Raw genomic sequence first — 18,300 nt, forward strand, 5'->3', positions numbered from 1 at the left:
TTAAACAAAATAAGAGAGACATTTTCACCCTCTTCTCTGCTGAGGAAGAGGTTTTGAAAACAATGAATGCAACTAAAAAGCCAGGGGAAGAATCTTACTTTATGTAGATGACATTTTGATATGTTCTAAGATACAACAACAATGCAAAGAGGATACTCTTGCACTGCTAAAGTTTCTCGGGGAACAAGGTCATAAAGTAAGCAGAAACAAACTCCAACTTTGGAAAGAAAGATTTAAATAATTGGGAAATGGTTTATCAAAAATGGCCGATCGACAAAAGAAAAGGAGCCATTCTCAAAAAAAAAAAAAAAATTATGAGGTTATTCTTAGAAATGACTAATTTATGTGGAAATTGGGTTCCTAATTATGCGGAATTAGGAAAACCTTTATCAAAATTGATGTATGATAAAACTATGGGAGCACATGACAAGTTGTGCAGGACTCTTGAAGCAGACGAAGCTTTAATGATATTAAAAAAGATGTTAACAAGTTATCAGGTGGGACTGCCAAATTATGACAAGTTTTTTACACAAACAGTAGACTGAGGGGGTTTTACATTCCATTTAAAGATGCAGATGTGACTAGGTTTGTTGATGACACGGGTAAAAATATTTAGATGGTAAAAATGCAACGGGATATGCAGTAGTGACAAATAATAAGGTTTTAAAATTTTAATCTCTAAACATCACATTCTTCAGCACAAAGCTGAAGAACTAATCGCTCTCACAGACACAGAGGGGAAAAGACAAGGTCGTTACTAAGATACAGATAGTAACTATGCATACTCATGCTTGCAGGTGTTTGCGTAGCAATGGGAAAATAGAGAGATGGTGACATCAACTAACAAACCTATTATACATAGAGAATTGATATTACAATTAGGGCTTCAACAACGAATCGATAAAATCGATAAAAATCGATTATCAAAAGAGTTGGCAACGAATTTCATTATCGATTCGTTGTGTCGCGCGATTATTACGCCACTCAATAAGTCGCGGAGATGTTTGAGTGTTCACAGCAGCTCGGAATAACGGAACAGGACTCCGATTCTGTAGCTGCCGCTGACCGGCGTATAAACGTTGCCGTGACAACACCGGAAGTTGATTTACGCGATTTGTATTATTTTTAGTTTATTTCTGCAATTATAATAATTACATTTACTGCCATTTTGGGTACCTTGTGTTTAACTCGTAACCGTGCCGTTGTTTTACTTATGATAGACGAGCTTTTGTTTTTGTAACGTGACCATTAAACCGGAAGTTAAGCGGAGCTCAGAAAGATGAGAAATGGCGGGAGAAAACAGCGAACTTTTTCTTCCCCGTGTTATTCTACTGCTGGTCTACCAGAACACGGTGACGTGTATTCAGTTCACTCATTAAAGTGCTGTTATACTTGTAGGTGATGAGAGACAGAGTATTTGTTTCTTTGTTGTTTGTACATGAAGCTGTTTTGTGTCTCTAGTTTTCCCGGTGTTTCCATGAGAGGACAATAATAAACGTGAACATCAGGAATAAGCAATTCTTTTATGACCAGTGTGGCTACAGGTTCTATTTTGTGGGTTTTTCTCTGAACTGGGTCCATGATTAAGAGGGACGGCCGGGGGAACCTCACCCGGCCCGGACACGGAAAGGATTGACAGATTGATGCTCTTTCTGGATTCTGTGGGTGGTGGTGATGGCCGTTCTTAGTCGGTGGAGCGATTTGTCTGGTTAATTCCGATAACGAACAAGACTCCGGCATGCTAACTAGTTACGTGGCCCCGTGCGGTCGGCGTCCAGCTTCTCAGAGGGACGAGTGGCGTTCAGCCACGAGATTAAGCAATAACAGGTCTGTGATGCCCTTAGATGTCTGGGGCTGCACGCGCGCCACACTGAGTGGATCAGCGTGTGTCTACCCTTGGCCGAGAGGCGTGGGTAACCCGCTGAACCCCACTCCTGATATTAGTCCATTTATTTTTTTAAATTATTACTTTAACAGCTCAGGGATGTTCGAGCAACCTGTTTGTGCACTTTCTGAAGATTTTTTGCACTGTGAATTTGTTGTTTTGTCAGTTCTGTTTTTGAAAAAAGGGTTAGAAACTAATGCTTTTTTTTAAAAATCCGATTCATCGATTAATCGAACAAATAATCGACAGATTAATCGATTATTAAAATAATCGTTAGTTGCAGCCCTAATTACAATTACGAGATGCAGTACAATTCGGGTTTTAAATGCATAGCACACAAAACAGGTGCTGACCTGTTTCAACAGGAAACAGCAAAGCTGATGATGAAGCAGGAAAAAAAAGGGTGCATAGAAAACAAGTGACCAACTTTCTTTTGAAGTGCAAAATTAGATTACGAGATCTTAAAAGACATGGAAACAGATGCTCCACAGCAATAAAAAAGGTATTGGATAAACAAAACTGAAAAAACAACAACAACAACAAAGGTTCTGGGAATGACTTGAGGGCAAACTAATATTACCTAAGACCTTATATAGATATACGGTTCTTTTGAGTCATGGGTTTAAACCATGTCTCAACAGGGGAGAAGGTTATCTATGATAAGCAGGGTCTTTACAAATTACTAAAATTTCTGGCATTATATGTGCAAAATATAATCCATTTCAATATATTTGCAGGGATTTCATTGAACTAAACTAATATGAAGGGAAGAAATATTGTTAGACAATAATTGACAGAGGTCTAAATGGATCGAGATGCTATTAGGGAAGCAAAAGCTTAAAGAAATACTAACTTTCAGAAATAAATTATTGTGAATATGATACACATTTTGTAAGCAAGGTGATAAAACATTAGGCTGAGGTATTTGGAATAAACATGAAATATCATTGCTATTATCATCGACAGTTAGCAGGGTTGATTGAAAGAATAAATGGTACAATTAAATTAAAATTAAGAAAACATATCTTAACGAGCCTAAACCATTTGTAAGATATGGGGGAAGATACAGCAGAATATATTAAAAAGAAAAATGTTAAAAAGAAAAGAAATTACCAACAGCTCTCTGAAGAGCAGAGAGCATATAAAAGTGAATCAATTGTACACTGATAACTCTTAATCTTGGGACACCTGCTTCCTCTGAGTGAGTCTGGAAGAGCAGGGAAGCGAAAGTCTTTGGGGCCGCTTATGGGGTCAGATCAGTCTCAATAATTGCAAATGCACACAGATAGACTCACAAATGCAAACAGAAAGATTCACAAATGCAAACAGAACAATTCACAAATATATTCGATTTACAAATGCACACAGAAGGATTTACAAATATATTCGATTTACAAATGCACGCAGAACAATTCACAAATACATTCCAATGCACAAATAAATAAATTACGATTTATATAAATGTAAAAAAAAAAATCACAAATATATTTCTGCATTTGTATGTATTTGTGTGTGGATTTGTATGTATTTGTGTGTGGATTTGTATGTATTTGTGTGTGGATCGCACTGCATTCATTTGCAAATCGCTTCACATTCGTGTATGGATTTTTGAGACTGTTCTGCCCTCGCTGGATTCACAAATGCGTTTTCTTCAACATAGACCTGTCTGTAGCCAATCAGATGTCAGCCTCATTTTCAACCAATCACATGAGCGCAGCTTCATACATATTCATACATATTGTAGCCGTCTGTGTTCACCCAGAGCTCTACGATACCTCATATCAGTAGAGACCGGACCAAACTATGTGTGTGTAAACCATATGGTACAAACAATGAGGCCACTAGGCTGCTAGCGTAATGCTGCGGTTCACACCAAACACGATTCGCGCCGCGTTAATCGCGCCGCCGTTCTCGCCGGGGGACTATTTGTGTTCATTCGCGTGAATCGGTGAATCGCGCTGGACACGCCCGGTGAGGGAGCGCGGCATAGTCCGGAGGAGCTCCGTGGATTTCATCGAACTGTATTCACTGTGTCTAGCAAGCCACACGTCGGCTGTTAACCATAGCTGTATGAACACAACATAAACTGATTTGGCTATGATTTAACGGCAATAAACCAACAAAAAGGAACTCCGAAATAACATTTATACACATAGTTTGGTCCGGTCTCTACTGATATGAGGAATACAGAATACAGTTCGATGAAATCCACGGAGCTCCTCCGGACTATGTTATGAACCAGACATGACGGCGTTTGGTTCCCCGTGATATCTGGGACTTCCACAACACATACTAAGCAGAAATAGAGGTTATTTTTTCCACAGTTGACGGCGGACAGTTGAACGGCTATCAGGGCGATAAGCCGCGCTCCCTCACCGGCGTGTCCAGCGCGATTCATCGATTCACGCGAATGAACACAAATAGTCCCCCGGCGAGAACGGCGGCGCGATTAACGCGGCGCGAATCGTGTTTGGTGTGAACCGCAGCATTACGCTAGCAGCCTAGTGGCCTCATTGTTTGTACCATATGGTTTACACACACATAGTTTGGTCCGGTCTCTACTGATATGAGGTATCGTAGAGCTCTGGGTGAACACAGACGGCTACAATATGTATGAATATGTATGAAGCTGCGCTCATGTGATTGGTTGAAAACGAGGCTGACATCTGATTGGCTACAGACAGGTCTATGTTGAAAAAAACGCATTTGTGAATCCAGCGAGGGCAGAACAGTCTCATAAATCCATACACGAATGTGAAGCGATTTGCAAATGAATGCAGTGCGATCCACACACAAATACATACAAATCCACACACAAATACATACAAATCCACACACAAATACATACAAATGCAGAAATATATTTGTGATTTTTTTTTTTACATTTATATAAATCGTAATTTATTTATTTGTGCATTGGAATGTATTTGTGAATTGTTCTGCGTGCATTTGTAAATCGAATATATTTGTAAATCCTTCTGTGTGCATTTGTAAATCGAATATATTTGTGAATTGTTCTGTTTGCATTTGTGAATCTTTCTGTTTGCATTTGTGAGTCTATCTGTGTGCATTTGCAATTATTGAGACTGATCTGACCCCATACCGCTTGTCTGACCAGTGAACATACTAACACGCTCAGAGGGATTTAGTGGTGTTTTTAAGAAACAGAAGAGCTCAGTGGTAGAACTAACATCACGGAAATTGGTAAATTTAGATAGCCAGGGCTATGTGGGATAAGCATAACTATGTTTTGCTTTGCTTTAGCGAGTTTCAATTTATGGTGGGAATTTAGACAGATTAAATTGACAACTAATAAATACAAATGACAACTACACTAACATTACACGCTGGGAACTAGAAAATAATCCAACAGGGTTCAAATGTGCCTTACAATTGTTTACTTCTCCTCAAACCGCCTAGTAGCAGCAATTGGGTCGCTCTGCGCTATCTGTTGCCACCTGTTGATCGCACTGTTTCTCACCCGATGCAGCAAACTATTTGTTTTTAGAATGAGTTCCTGTGAGGACCTTGATATGATGCGTAATATGTAAACATCTCACAGACAACTGATGGAAGCGAACGATGCCCAGAGCTGACACCTGGTGGTTCTGTGGAGATAAACTAAGCAGTGGAGCGGCTTGTGCATTGGCACGAGTTGGTGATGGCATTCTATGCATTACTTATGGATGACTCCTGCGTAAACTCCTAGAGACAGACCACGACCATAAAGGTCAGCTCATCTGGCAGTTTCAGTCAGTCTGTGTACATGGATGGCATTGGGGTCCCTGGGGGAAATCAAATTGCTGCGGGGTTGGAATCAGTGCTATTTTGGTGAGCAGCAATATGGTAGAGAGCTCAGGAGGTGTTGCAGGTGGAAAGAGGGAGGAGTCTACAAAAATGTTTGGTTCATCTGGATTGAACTTTCATCCCATGTTTGGGGAGATTAATGCAGCGATGAAATGATGTTAACATGACTGAACATACTCTAGTTTACTTACCGAATTCCTAGCGGGATGGCGAGGAACTGGGAAGTGACTACTCAACGAAATGTTTACACTGAACTGTAAATTAATGATGATTGATATGTTGAAAATCGAGAAAAGAGACGAAATGATGATTGCAGTAATACAGTACACAGAATGTTTGTTAGAACATTCTTTTTATTCAATGTGGTACTCTTAGTATAATTCATATAACATTGAAATATATATGTATTCTTGATACATTCAATTTTATTGTTTTTGATTTTTGATGTGTTGTTTATACTTGGACATTTTTCAATTTTATAGAAGGTGGTTGGACGTTGATCCGTTTATTCATTTTGATCTTATTAGAAGTTATACAATAGTATAAACAGGAGGGTTATGTTGGGGAAAATCTAAATGACTAATTATAAGGTGTGCTTTAAAAGCTTGGTGTCCTTATGTGTCCTTGTTGTGTGAACTGCCTCACCACAGTTGTTTAGTCTATGCGAAAGAACACTCAGCAGCATGTCCTGGATTGAAATGATAATAAGGACTGTGGGAGCGTTAAGATGGGTACAGAGCTATGTTATGAGAACATAGCCTCCTGACTACTACATGGCGTGGAAGCCATTTTGTGTGTGTGTTATGCTTTCGTGACGTATTGCCTGTGACACTGTATTGTTTACTTGGTATAAATATCCGAGGCTCAGAGTCTTACAAAAAGACGACGGAGGCACATCATTAAGAGGAGTACAGACACTTCCTCCTTTTCATTGTCAGGGGGGCCCACCTACATAGACGCAATAGGAGTCCCTCGAGGTGTCCCTAATGAATACGAGTTAGCCGAACAGGTGGCAGCTGGATTTGAAAACATACCCATAATCTCGGCCTTATTCCCAGTTACCCCCAACAAAAATGTTGACCGCATTAATTACGTGCATTATAACCTGCTGCGCTTAGCTAATATTACTCGGGGCGCCATTGAAGGAGTGGCTGAGCAGCTAGCGCCCACTTCATTGGTGGCCATGCAAAATAGAATGGCTTTAGACATGTTTCTTGCAGAAAAAGGGGGTGTTTGCTCTATGTTTGGGGATAGGTGTTGCGCCATCATCCCTAATAACACTGCCCCCGACGGATCTGTTACCAAGGCATTGGACAGCTTGCGTGCACTATCACAAGAAGTGCACGAGGCATCAATTTTTGACAATCCCTTTAGTGACTGGATGGAGAATATTTTTGGAAAATGGAACGCTCTGATTGTGTCTATTGCAGTATTCATCGCTATCATCGTCACCTGCGGCTGTTGCTGTGTTCCCTGTCTTAGAACAATGATAGGGCGATTGATCACCACAGCCCTCTCCAAAGAGAAGGCACCGCCTCCATAAGGCACGTATCCGTTATTAGCTAATGGACAGCCAGCAGGGGAGACAGACAGCTCAGATGATGAGGACGACGGTGAAACACAAGAATAGTTAGTGGTTCACACCTTGCAGGTGTGAAAAGGGGGATTTGTTAGGTAAATAAATTTAATCAGAGCTTTATGTGCTAATTAGCGGAGTTGCGAGTTACAGGTTATGAAGGTTTAAAACTCCAAGCGGGGCGCTCTAGCACTCGCCTGTACAAAGGAATGAGAAAACTGTAACTCTGAAGGCCACGCTTGGGCAACTATACACTGATATCAAATCTTGGAGTAAACTGCCAGCTGAGAACAGTACGTACCACAGCTTGGGATAGCAAAACGTAGATTACACACTTTGGAGCCTGTTAGGCTAGGCTTTCACAACATACACACACACTGATGACGCATCGAAGGAGGATCCCGGACGAGAGCCGGTGCGAGCGGATAAGCTCAGTGCTCCAACCAGGCCGTCGCTCTGCTAAAATCGATCCCGCCTGCACCTTGACTTTGACCAATGGCTCCTCTAAGGAGAACCAACAAAACTTACTGCGCTTCCGTGTCTAGGCGCCTTTTCACGTTGCTCTCAATCGGAGAGGAACTGTTAGGACCGTGCACGTTTAACTGCTCGGCTAATATCTCTGTGATAAATAAAACTATTGCTTGAATCTAAGTAAACGCCTCGAACTCAATTCGTTAAGTTGTTTTTACACAACAAATCTAATTAAATATCAGGAGTTATTCTGATGCGCCAAGCCCACTCTGCAGAATATGTGGCGACAGATGAAGATCAGCTTCTGGAGATTGTAAATGACGGTGGCCTTAAAAGTATGTTTGAGACAACAACTCTGCTGGTGTTTTGGATTAAAATAAAGGCTGAATATCCTGAGATCGCCACTAAAGCACTGAAAACCCTGCTTCCATTTCACACATCTTATCTTTGTGAAGCAGGATGTTCTGCAGTGACAGCAATCAAAACTAAATTACGAAGTAGACTGGACATAAGGAACACACTTCGGGTGTCATTGTCTCCAATTACCCCCAGATGGGACCATCTCGTTGCAGAGAAACAGGGCTCCCACTGATTCAGCGTTATTGAGAGTTGTATTTATTTATTCATTTTATATTTATTTTCATGCCGATCGTATCATTTTATTTCGCCACACGTTGAATGCTGGTCCGTGAAAATATTGTCTTACTCATGTAAGACAATATTTTCCGGTATATATCAACCGGCAATATCAACCGGTCCGTGGTGCAAAAAAGGTTGAGGTCCTCTCACTTATAGTACCTGTGTGGGTTTACATGCGGCTCTTTTGAACAACTCTGAAAGTCTGTCATACACGGGGGGCCTGCTCCGTGGTGTCCAAGGTCACCTGCCAAAAGACACTTTTTTATTTATTTACTGAAATAGTTATAAAAAGAAATGCATCAAAGCACATGTCATAAAAGAGGACTAACCCAGGAGTAAGCGACACCACAGAGCAGAGCAGCCTGAGGTAGAAAGTACTTCAGCAATGTTAGGATGAATATTGGGCTGAAGTACACATTGGAATCACCAATTTTCAACAACAAACAAAAGTTTAGTTTTATTTCTTGAGTTTTACATCTTGAAAACAAATGTAAACCCTGTCACCACTTCAGGATGGTTGTACTTTAACCTTTTGAAATAAATATGCATGTGAACACAGTCCTGACAAAGGCTTCCTTTATGCTATATGTAAATCCAGAGTTAGAATAGAACAGTTTAATTTCACAGAATGATTAGTTTACTTACCACAAAGTCTTGCTCCACAATGGTTGTCTCATCAATGTCACAATGTCCCGCTTTCGTGAATAACCTCTGGAGTTCTTCACCATTACTACCACTCAGTGGCGGGCCGTGCATTTTATACCTGGGCCTTCACTGCTGTCCTGCAGCTGAAACACAGCCATGGTTATTATTTGTTTCGTGTAAAAATGAAGCTCAACACCTGTATACACTAACTGCAGAGAATACGCCGAGAGTGTGTCTCCTCTCTTCTCTGACTGCTGCGTGAGGCTTCTGTGTGACTCCGACTGTGTGTGCTTTGGGGCGGCGGAGGGGCTCACGGCAGCACCTGCTGCTCGTTCACGACAGTGCAGAACGTACGTGCTTTCACGTCGGAGACTTTTTTGGTGTTTTGACTCTTAACACCAGAAAAGTCGCCATGAGTGTTTGAAAAGTCGCCAGATTTAGCGAGAAAGTCGGCAAGTTGCCAACACTGGCACCGGCTAAATATGTCCCCAGAGCAACATTGGACGTAACAATGGTTCCTATCACATATCAAAGCAAACAAAAATCCATCTTCATAAAAACAAGTTGTACAAATAATAATATATAAACATATTAAAGATGTAAAAACAAATGCATTTAACTTACCAGAGCTGCTGTTCACTATTTAAAGATAAAGTCCTCTTTTCTTTTGAGCCCCATTTGGGTTACCAGCGAGAGAGTTTAGCGAAGAGAGCGTCGTAAAATGCACTCTCCAGAAACAAATATAATTAATGTTATACACATGTTATATACCCACTTAACGAAGAAATTCTGGGAAAAAATACCAAAAAAGCCATTTTACTCACTCCAAAACACAATTATACACAAACTAATATAATCAACTACAAGTTGTACCACAATATCACGTATTTTCAGCAAGCTTCGCACTCCTAACCAGATATCATCACAAAGCTAACGGCTATCATGGCCAACCGATACATCTGAGAGCAAGATGATTCGACACACAATCCGGAAATATCTTCAGAATTTCTCTCAGTGAAACCATTATAACCATTTTTGGGGATTCCACCTCGGTCAAAAAACCATACAGCCAACAAACCATCGCAAACAATCATATCGCTTCTCACCGTGAGCTGATTTTCGTGAAGAAACCGGACAAAATCCCCGTAGAAATCCGTGCAGCCATGTGCCATGAAAAAATGGTGGTCAACCTACGTTGCTGGACGAAAGGGTTATGCGCGGCGAATTTTGGATTTTTTGTGGCTAAAGGTTCCTCCCATCGCCTTCCTGAGTCATTTCCGCATCCAACGTGTTGTCATAGCCTGAAATTTGGCCAATCATAGGCTTTTGAAAGCTCCAATACACACACAGAGAGACGGAAAAATCTCTGGAGGAGACTTAAATCAGGCCCTGAGAGGTCAAAATGGCTCAAAATGGTGCCAAACTGCTGTATTTGGATAGATTGAACACCATTAGTCATAAAACAAGTGAAATATATAGTTATATAGTATATCAAATTAGAATAGCACAGCTGGTTCCAAAATGAGAATTTGGCTTGACCTCGCGTGACTTCTCCGTACTGAAACCTGTACAACTTTGGCCTGCTTCACTATTTTTTTGAGACTACTGACATGTGCTATGATTTTGAGAGTTTTAGGCCCGTGGACTATGCAGAGGCCCCCTGGCTGACAAGATGTAACTCAACGTAATCTTTTAAGTTCCAGGTGACACGCTTGGTGTTACATATGTCCCGGAACTTTATGTCTGGGAAGTAGCGCAGCTTGAGTTCGACAAAGCCGGCAACCAGACACTTCTCAATGTCCTGTCCCGCACCAGAGACCAGCTGCTGGGCCCTTTTTAAAGGTATTTGATACCGGGAACGCATCCCGAGTGGCCAAATCCTCTGACATCTTTAAGATCGACACCGCGAACTTCAGGGTCCTCGGTGGGTTGGTGCCCTGCAGATCTTCCAGAAGAATGCGGTTGTTCCGCTGAAAGAGGTCCATCAGGAGAACCCGCACCAATACAGGCCCAAAGACAGCGGGCTGGGCACCCACCACAAGTGTGAGCGGGAAGATTCTTTCAATGCGTGACACTTGGAGAGGGCACCGGATTCAGTGCTCCAGGGGTGAGGGTGCCTCACTGCCGTTGTTGTAGGGAGCCAGCCCGATGAAGTCCCTGAGTGACGCTGTAGGGGTTTACGGATCTGGTTCCCAAGCTGGTGCTGAGCTGTCTGTCGATGGGGCTATGAGGATGCTCGTAAAATAGTTCCTCCAGCGCCAGTTCATACTGGAACGATCTCTAGCTGGCCTTGTACCCGCCGAGACCAGCATGCTTCCTGTACAGCCTGTTGAGGGGAACCACCAGGAACTCCAAGATGTCGTTCATGACTGTCAAAGCCCGGGCGTTCCGGACCCAGTATGTATGGCAGGATCACTGGTTGCGTTGACATTAACTCCACAATTTTCTCTTCGACAAAGCCAGACCAGGCGTTCACCTTGCGATGAAAATCGATGGATTCAAACAACTGGAGCTGTTTCACCCGCAGTCGGAAGGGGCACAATATTAATGCATTTTATATTTGTTTTAATGCCGATCGTATCATTTTAGTTTGTCGTGTTTATCCGCCACATGTTGAATGCCGGTCCAGGAAAATAGTGTCTTACATGAAGCCGGTCCGTGGCGCATTTGTCCCACCAGGTACTCCAGTCCTGACCGGGACCACAGCAGCAGGACGCTGGGATCCTTGGCCTCGATATTACAGGCCAAATAGAGGCTGGTGCATTTATAAAATGCAGGATGCACCACTCTATAAATCTCCATAATCTCTACTTACCCTTCCAATCCGGCTTCCGTTCTAAACAGCACAGAAACCGCCCAACTGAAAATCACAAATGACATACTTTTCTGCTGACTCTGGCTTCCTCACCATCCTCATTCTCCTTGACCTCAATGCCGCCTTCGACACTAACAACCACTTCATCCTCCATCCTAAAATCATGGATGCAACAGAACTTTCTCAAACTTAACTGCAATAAATCTGAAATACTCATCATCGGCCCTAACTCCCTCACCCGCTCAGCCCAGCCCTTCTCTCTCAACATTGATGGCTCCATCGTTACCCCCTCCACCCAGGTCCACAACCTCGGTATCATCCTCGACCCACCCTCTCTTTCCTCCTCCACGCCAACCACATCACCTAAACTTCCTTCTTTCACCTCAGGAACATTGCACGCCTCCGGCCCTCCCTGTCCTCTGCCACCACCAAAATTCTCATCCATGCCCTCATAACCTCCAGACTCAACTACTGCAACAGCATCCTCTATGGCTCTCCCAACAAAATCCGTATATATCCTTAAATCCTTATAATATGTTCAGAACTCTGCTGCTTGACTGCTCACCTCCACCCGCCGCTATGAACACATCACCCCAGTCCTTCGCAACCTCCACTGGCTTCCGGTCAAATACAGAATTGACTTTCAAATATTACTCACCACCTACAAAGCCCTAAACAACCTAGCCCCTCCCTACCTTTCAGACCTTCCCCTCCATGCCCCAACCCGTTCCCTCAGGTCCGCCAGTGCAAACACTCATCAGGACCATCAGGACCAAGCACCGGACCTGGGGTGACAGGGCTTTCTCAGCTGCTGCACCCCCCCCTCTGGAACGCCCTCCCCATCCACATCCGTGAGGCTCCCTCCCTATCATCATTCAAACAAGCCCTCAAAACCCACCTCTTCAAACTCGCCTTCACCTGCTAACCCCTGCACCCTACCCTCCACTACATGACTCATTCGGCACAGCTTCTCCAGTTTCCTTTTTTACCAAAATGTTCTGTTTGTTTGTTTTGTTGCTCCGCTGTCTTTATTTTTTTCTTTTTTGTTTGTTCTGTTTGTCTCTGACCTATGTAAAGCGTCTTTGGGTATTTATAAAAGCGCTATATAAAATTAAAGTATTATTATTATTATCGAAGTGAAAGTTGCCATCGCACTTCACTTATTCGCGCTCCTCGTGTGTGCCTCGAAATGCGCTGAACTTTAAAAATCTGAAATTCCACGCTGCTTGCTCCAAATGACCTGAAATTGCTTGTGCTCGCTTGTCATGCACCTTTTTATACACCCCGAAAGGGCCAAGTGCCTACGACCTTCAGTAAGCAGTTATTCCCGCACAGGTGGCGGGAATAACTCAGAAAGTACTTTCCGGACCACGGCACTGAAACTACTTTCTGTACTTTAATGGCCGCTGTATGACCTTCACAAGAGATTTGTGTGAACCACACTAACAAAGTACCTCTTTTCAAGGTCCTAGAACCTCCAGAATGGTCTCATTCAAAGCACAATTTATTATTATTTTGTTATTGTTATTCCAAAAAGGCGGTTAACATCCCTTATCCTAACCCAAACATGTATGAAACCTGGTAGGCACGTGTATGACATAGAGACTTAAAAATAACTCTCTTGGGACCATGATCTAAACCGTACCAGAAGTCGGTCATTTTTTTATTTCATTATACTATATTCATCCCGGAAGGTGAAATTGGTTTCTGCATTTGACCCATCCCTGTATATAGGGAGCAGTGAGCTGCCCATGACAGGCGCCTGGGGAGCAGTTAGGGGTTTGGTGTCTTGCTCAGGGACACTTCGACACAGGACACATAACAGCCAAGGATCGAACCGCCGACCTTGCGGTTACCGGAAGACCCTCTTTACCCAATGAGCCACGGTCGTCCATTTATATGTGAATTTTCCCTTGATTTTGACAATTTATAGGCGCTATACATTAACAAACTTCTCCTAGGGTATTTGTCTGATCCTCTTAAAATTCAAGTCAGTACAATCTCAAGACCGTTGTGATTAAAAGTTATCAAAAGCCTTAGGTTTAGTCGAATGGCTTAGCCGTAGTGGGCAAGCTAATGTAACTCTACTGGACTTCTTCCAATCAGCTCCAAAGATTCCCATGCTTGATAACACTCATGGCCTGAGGATGAATACAAGCTAACTTTTACTAATACTCACAGCGCCACCTAGCGAAAGGAAATGTGCGTTTTCTGACAAACAGCATCCGATTTACATTTTTTACTTTTATACAATGTGGTTTACACTTTATATAGAGCACCATAATGCATGTTTGCGTGTGTTATGTAGCACCACACAGCAGATACAGGAAGCGCTGTACTATTTGCAAAGCATCATATCCAGCATCAGGTGGTCCAAGCAGGAATAAAATGTCGGACTTGCGGGCGCGTTCACCTACGGTTTGCGCAAGCCTGAGTCCTGCCAGCACACCCAACGTGCGGGAGGATGCGAGGGTCCGTTCATCGCTGCTTGCAGCTTTGTTTTTAAATCTCTTTTTCTTTTGCCTTATGTTTTATGTGAATCGCTTTGAATTGACTTGTTGAAATGTGCTGTACAAATAAACTTGCCTTGCCTAGGAGGTTGCACACAGGCCTGGGACTCCTACTGACATTCCCCAGTGGGCCAGGGAGCCCCACTGGCCTTCTTGCACATAGTCCCACCAGCCTCACAGATCCCTCCATCACCCTCCAGGGGTGGAGGGCAGCACCTTACTCTGCCAGCCCAACTCTAACCCTGGGGAGCCAGACCCAAACCCAGACCTGGAGCACCCACGAACCCAGTCCACCAGCCGGACCTGCATACCCACTCTTAAGCACCCCTCCTGTGGGCTACACACTTATGCCCGACCCGACCATAGTTCGGTGCCCCTGGTACTCCTTTTGAAAACTTGTGCCCCTGGTAGTCTAACTTGGCTTCACAGCAGGCTAAACTCACCTGCCACACACACCCCCGTTGTAGGTGACTATCGCCAACTTAAAAATTAGTCACAAAGAGGCTGAGTAGGGGAGACTAACCTGCGGAACGCGCTGGCAGTAAATGATTCACGGATCCAGTGGCTGAGTTTGTAGTTTTATTTGCGGGCAACAAACAAACTCTTGTGCTGAATAATACACAATGAAAAACGTTAATAGTTTATCTTGATGTACAAAGATGGTCAACAGTGTCAAACAATGATAATTCAACAAAAAAATAAGACTCTCTCTCACCCCCTCTCCTTCCATTCATCTAACTAAGCTATGGAACAGCATATATCCCCATTGCTTTCCCCAACACCACGTGACTCAATTACCGGAAGTGACAAAAAAGGGTGTAAGAAAATGGCACAGACTATACCTGGCTCCTACACCCGTGTTGCTATATTACCCAAGTCATTCTCACTGCCATTTGGGGGACATTGCAAAGACATTTTTTGGACGAATAAGGTGAGATGCGACGGACTTGGTATGCTCCGTGCCTTTTTTTCCTTCTACTGTGTAACCCTTGGGACCATGCTCTAAAACATTATCACAAACCCATGCATGTTACAAATGCATTTTGGTGTCATTTGCCAATGATGATTATGGTAGTAAAAGTGGGGACAACAGGTACTTAGATGCACCCTTATCTTTGGCTTTTTCTGTTGCAGAAATATTTCCAATATTTATTCGAGCTCCGAGGCATGTTCTTCTACTTTGACTCTGAGAAAAACAAACAAATGTGAAAGAGAGTAAAATAAGATGGTGTGAATGAAAAAAAAGTGGGGAAAGAGTTTTTTCAATGTCTTTCCATAATTTCAAACTGTACACAATGTTTCTAGAGCTTTATACCAAAATGGAAAATAGCTTACTGTAATGCCCCCTAGCAGGTTGGTTTGTGACAGTGGTGTGGTAATTAAAACCTTTAATGGGAAACCTCCATCAGTGGCAGAGCCAGGCAATTTTCATAGGGATGGCCAGGCTGTGGCCAGTACTCACTTTGGGGTGGCAAACAAATTGGTATCTTCAGTTTTTTTCAGAGGTTAAATTATGTATTTATTTTAGTCTTGTGGATGTGCAGGCATTGAGAGAGAAACTTTCATTTCATTAACTTTTTATTAAGAATATTAGCAGCTTTCATTACTTGTGTAGGTTGCACCTGAATCTCTGCTGTATGTTTTACAATGAAGATATAAAACATTCATGTTTTGTTAAATTGATTACATTGAGCAAAATTCAGCCATACATTGATGAATTCAAATGTTTTAAAGGGGTGCTGCACACGATCCTTATGAGAGATTCACAATATTTATTTGGGATGATTTTCTTGCTTAACCAATTTTTGCTTCATATAATCACATTACAAATGTTGCTGGTGACAAAAACTATTCAAACTACAAAGCAAAGCACAACATAAAATGCAACAAACCAAAAAGAAATACATCACATGAAGAATAAGTAATATCACTTCAAATGATAGTGCACACAGGAGACTACTCATGGCAACTTCAATATTTGCACAGACCAATCAGAGACCAACAAGTACTCCTTAAGGCTTGGTGACACCAGCAATTGAAATAGTTAAATGGCACAGTAAAAAAAACATCTCTGTGATCAGTGAATTCACTTTTAGGGGATAAGTAAATTTGTGCTAAACATTCTTGTGAATTCAACTTTGGTAAACTTGAGATACAGAAATGTGTGCCTACGATTAATGCGAACCATCCTGACAATGCTGAACTTCGAAAGAACCTAGACCTGAAGAGTCCAAAATTGAGGATGCTATCATAGCTTATTAGCTGTGTAGCACCATCCACTTTTATTTACACTAACCCTCCTCCGTAGTTTTTAGACAGGAGTTGATGGTACAAATACATGTCTTAAAACCCTTGCACCCTCTAGCCCCCCAAATGGGGGCCTAGAGGGGGACAGAGTGTACTGTAGTACAAATCACTTTTGAGAACGAATTAAATGATATTTTAAAATTCTTCAAAAACGTACATGACGAAGAGATTCTGATCAAATGGACCATGCAATCTATTTTAATCACTCAAAAACATATATATACACAAAGTACATCAAGGTACTACAAGTACTACCACAATTTCACCTATTTCTCGCCAGGAGAAGGCGAGCAATGTTCTCCGTTATCGATCCCAGCCGCGACCTACGGCACTTTCACACATACACTTCATATCCAGGAGCACTAGGAGAACACACTGCATTGAACTATCGCCTCCAAATGATTCTACTTTAAACCGTTATAAAGTTACTATTGATCTGCCACAGATATCAACTCAGTCCATCATCATAAACATTGAAACGCTCCGTACCTTTTAGATGTTTCCTGGATGAAAATCGAAAAAAAAATAAAAATTAATCTGTGCGGCCATTTCGCTGCACTCTCTCTCCTAGTGTGTGAAAAAAACCGAGTCTATGACGAATGAGTAATAATTTCAGTTTTGGCCAATGGGTTTGACCCATGGGGGCGGATCACAGTTTTTATTTATTTTATTGGCTTAAAATTCTGTAAACAACTCAAAGGACCAATGACTACACTGCCCAGACTCTGCCGGGTTCAAATCTGTGGGAATTGCGCAAATCGGCCGATCACAGGCTGTGTTAGGTTCAAATACATCACGTAAAACTGATATTCTGACGAAAATTAGCCATATTGTACAAGTTTTCATATGGCCCAGGCTCTCAAAATGATGCCAAACTTCTGTTTTAGATAGATAAAACACTATTAGTGATAAAAGAAGTGAAATATATAGATATATAGTACTTAAAAGTACAATAAGACAACGATATGTGCGCCTTCCAAAATCAGAATTGACGTTGGCTGACCACAGCTGAACTGTACACGGCATTGATTTCTCAGGCATACTTCACTTTATCAAAGCCAATTTTCTTTTTAAAAGGACTGCTGAGATGTTGTGATATGATTTGGGAGAGTTTAGGCCTGCCTGTGCATTATTTAAAATTAATAAAAGTGCTTTTTAGGCACAAAAAAAAAAACGGAACCTGAAAATTCTCAATTTGAGCTGTGTGTAGCATTCGTTTCAGCATTTACCAGTAACATATACAATGATATGTACACATATTAACAAAGCTCACATTTATTTGTGTTATTTTGCCATTTAAATTATTCAAATAGACCTTGTAGTTAGAGATTTACACTCTCTAGAGTTTGAGTATGACATTTTCGAGCAGAGGTCTCAAAATAGGCCTAGGGTTTAAGAGGTTTTAAATTAACACAATGTTGCTAATGTGACATCATCCCACCGATGACTGGTAATGAGTTTGAAATTATGTCAAATCCCAAGAACAACGTGAAGGAGTGAAGGAAACAGCTTGCTAGTGTTAGACCTTAGCTCACCAACTAGCCCTGTAAGTATTCACCAAGCCTCTATCACTGCCTATTCCCTGGGCAATAGGCCCTTATAGAGACTTGGTGACTACTCACAGGGACCACAAGGTTGTTTGTCT

This window comes from Pholis gunnellus (genome assembly GCF_910591455.1).
Source record: "Pholis gunnellus genome assembly, chromosome: 3".
In the NCBI taxonomy this organism is placed as follows: domain Eukaryota; kingdom Metazoa; phylum Chordata; class Actinopteri; order Perciformes; family Pholidae; genus Pholis; species Pholis gunnellus.